The sequence below is a fragment of the Heterodontus francisci genome, unplaced genomic scaffold, assembly GCF_036365525.1.
Source record: "Heterodontus francisci isolate sHetFra1 unplaced genomic scaffold, sHetFra1.hap1 HAP1_SCAFFOLD_121, whole genome shotgun sequence".
NCBI classification, from domain to species: domain Eukaryota; kingdom Metazoa; phylum Chordata; class Chondrichthyes; order Heterodontiformes; family Heterodontidae; genus Heterodontus; species Heterodontus francisci.
Genome location: NW_027140425.1, coordinates 320,769 through 324,634, shown reverse-complemented (window position 1 = coordinate 324,634; position 3,866 = coordinate 320,769). Strand labels below are relative to the sequence as shown.

Below are 3,866 nucleotides of genomic sequence, written 5' to 3'. Positions count from 1 at the left end.
GAATCCTAGGATAAATCCCATCTGGCCCAGGGGACTTATCTATTTTCACTCTTTCCAAAATTGCTAACACCTCCTCCTTGTGAATCTCAATCCCATCTAGCCTAGTAGGCTGTATCTCAGTAATCTCCTCGGCAACATTTTCTTTCTCTACTGTAAATACTGACGAAAAATATTCATTTAACGCTTCCCCTATCTCCTCTGATTCCGCACACAACTTCCCACTACTATCCTTGATTGGCCCTGTTCTAACTCTTATCATTCGTTTATTCCTGATATGCCTATAGAAAGCCTGAGGGTTTTCTTTGATCCTATCCGCCAATGACTTCTCGTGTCCTCTCCTTGCTCTTCTTAGCCCTCCCTTTAGATCCTTCCTGGCTAGCTTGTAACTCTCAAGCGCCCTAACTGAGCCTTCACGTCTCATCCTAACATAAGCCGCCCTCTTCCTCTTGACAAGCGCTTCAACTTCTTGAGTAAACCACGGCTCCCTTGCTCGACAACTTCCTCCCTGCCTGACAGGTACATACTTATCAAGGACACGCATTAGCTGCTCCTTGAATAAGCTCCACATTTCGTTTGTGCCCATCCCCTGCAGTTTCCTTCCCCATCCTACACATCCTAAATCTTGCCTAATCGCGTCATAATTTCCTTTCCCCCAGCTATAATTCTTGCCCTGCGGTATATACCTGTCCCTGCCCATCGCTAAGGTAAACCTAACCGAATTGTGATCACTATCGCCAAAGTGCTCACCTACATCTAAATCGAACACCTGGCCGGGTTCATTACCCAGTACCAAATCCAATGTGGCATCGCCCCTGGTTGGCCTGTCCACATACTGTGTCAGAAAACCCTCCTGCACACACTGGACAAAAACAGACCCATCTAAAGTACTCGAACTATAGTATTTCCAGTCAATATTTGGAAAGTTAAAGTCCCCCATAACCACTACCCTGTTACTCTCGCTCCTGTCGAGAATCATCTTCGCTATCCTTTCCTCTACATCTCTGGAACTATTCGGAGGTCTATAGAAAACTCCCAACAGGGTGACCTCTCCTCTCCTGTTTCTAACCTCGGCCCATACTACCTCAGTAGACGAGTCCTCAAACGTCCTTTCTGCCGCTGTAATACTTTCCTTGATTAACATTGCCACACCCCCCCCTCTTTTACCCTCTTCTCTGTTCTTTCTGAAACATCTAAATCCCGGAACCTGCAACATCCATTCCTGCCCCTGCTCTACCCATGTCTCCGAAATGGCCACAACATCAGGATCCCAGGTACCAACCCATGCTGCAAGCTCACCCACCTTATTCCGGATGCTCCTGGCGTTGAAGTAGACACACTTTAAGCCAAGTTCTTGCTTGCCAGTGCCCTCTTGCGTCCCTGTAACCTTATCCCCTACCTCACTACTCTCAACAGCCTGTACACTGGCACTGCAATTTAGGTTCCCATTCCCCTGCTGATTTAGTTTAAACCCCCCCGAAGAGCACTAACAAATCTCCCCCCCAGGATATTGGTACCCCTCTGGTTCAGGTGAAGACCATCCTGTTTGTAGAGGTCCCACCTACCCCAGAAAGAGCCCCAATTATCCAGGAAACCAAAACCCTCCCTCCTACACCATCCCTGCAGCCACGTGTTCAACTCCTCTCTCTCCCTATTCCTCTCTTCGCTAGCACGTGGCACAGGCAACAACCCAGAGATAACAACTCTGGTTGTTCTCGCTCTAAGCTTCCACCCTAGCTCCCTGAATTTCTGCCTTAAATCCCCATCTCTCTTCCTACCTATGTCGTTGGTGCCTATGTGGACCACGACTTGGGGGTGCTCCCCCTCCCCCTTAAGGATCCCAAAAACACGATCGGAGACATCACGTACCCTGGCACCTGGGAGGCAACACACCAACCGTGAGTCTCTCTCGTTCCCACAGAACCTCCTATCTGTTCCCCTAACTATGGAGTCCCCAATGACTAATGCTCTGCTCCTCTTCCCTTTTCCCTTCTGAGCAACAGGGACAGACTCTGTGCCAGAGACCTGCACCCCATTGCTTACCCCTGGTAAGTCGTCCCCCCCAACAGTATCCAAAACGGTATACCTGTTGTTGAGGGAAACGGCCACAGGGGATCCCTGCACTGCCTGCTGGTTCCCTTTCCTTCCCCTGACGGTAACCCATCTACCTACTTCTTTTACCTGAGGTGTGACTGCCTCCCTATAACTCCTGTCAATAATCCCCTCCGCCTCCCGAATGATCCGAAGTTCATCCAGCTCCAGCTCCAGTTCCCTAACGCGGTCTGCGAGGAGCTGGAGTTGGGTGCACTTCCCGCAGATGCAGTCAGCAGGGACACTCTTGGCGACCCCTACCTCCCACATTCTGCTGGAGGAACATACAACTGCCTTTACCTCCATTCCCACTATTCTAGATTCCCAATAAATCTACTGAAAAACCAATCACCAGCGGTGACTCTGTTGACTGGGTCATGTGTGCTGAATGGATGACGGTCGCTTTGCCAAAGACATGCTCTTTGGTGAGCTTGCTATCAGCACGAGACCAACAGGTCACCCACGTCTGTGATACAAGGACATCTGCAAAGCGAGATCTCAAGCCGACTGGAATTGGAGTCGATGCATGGGAAGTCCTTCCTGCTGACTGGAATTCCTGGAGAAAGGCATTCAGGAAGACCATGGGAAAAGCAGAGGACAAAAGAAATGACCAGATGGTGGGAAAGAGAGCTCAGAGGAAGGAAAAATTATCAGTCGACCTCGGGCCAATGATATTCATCTGTACCAGCTGCGGAAGGGATTGTCACTCACGAGTCGTCCTCTACAGCCACAACAAACGATGTTTAATACAGAAGTAACGGACACCCCGGGTGTAGCCCATCGTCTTCCGAGACGGACGGTTGCCTATTACAATTACAACTACAGCTGCAACTACAAGAGCGAGTCAGAGGCTGGGAACTCTGCCGTGACGAACTCAGCTCTTGACTCGCCAAAGTCTGCCCACTATCTGCATGGTCTTCCTCTGATTTCAATTGCTCACACATTCGCAATCTGGCTCTGTAGCTTAGTTGGTTAAAGCATCTGTCTAGTAAACAGGAGAGCCTGGGTTCAACTCCCAGCAGAGCCTTATTTCACAGTCGCAACATGCTTGAAAAGTTTCATTATCAACATTGACACCTGTGTCTTGTGAACTTTAATTCAAAATACATGATGAATTTCAATTGCATACAAAAATAGCCTTTGTGAAGGATATGAGTTTGGAATGGCTAATCCTCCATGGACAGAATTACAGTGTTAATACATCAAAGGCAACTTCTTTGCCATAAATTTGTTCACAGTCACATTCAACCTGGAAAACAGCTTGATATTAATCTCACTGAAGGAGAGTGTTTGTGTCATTATGTGTTGCTTTTAACCGAGACTGGGACATGACGCAAGTGGGAGGGTTTATCTGAGGTTTGGAATATTTGTCAGTCAGGAACAAGAAAAATCAAAGGAACCAAATAAGAAAACCTATGTCTCATGTGGTTACCGAGAAACGTTGAGAAGATATTAAACTTTGTTGTATTTAATACAACTGTGTGAACTTTGATCTTTGCGGCCTTTTATAAGCAGTATTTGAAGGGTCTCAGTAAAAATGTTCAGTGTTGATGAGAGTGGGGTCTGGGTGAGCAGCTGCTTCATGTGACAGGGTCAGGACTGGATACAGGAAGTTCTCTGACAGTCTCTCTCTGATGGGTTGAGTTGATTTTCAACTGGCAGCTGTTGCTGTTTTGATAATTCAAGTTCCCTCCACCGATTTGTTTGGACAGACAGTGCAGTATGAGGATGTAAAGGGTTAATGCTGAAGACAGTGGGATTAACCCCTCCCACAATCA

At 47.8% G+C, this 3,866-nt stretch overlaps 1 non-coding gene across 1 annotated transcript; it reads left to right on the top strand.

The window, feature by feature from the left end:
• The first annotated feature begins 3,041 nt into the window (after positions 1-3,041).
• trnat-agu (transfer RNA threonine (anticodon AGU)) lies at positions 3,042-3,115 on the top strand. Its single transcript has one exon. It is a non-coding gene; the product is annotated as a tRNA-Thr (tRNA).
• The last annotated feature ends 751 nt before the right edge of the window (positions 3,116-3,866 follow it).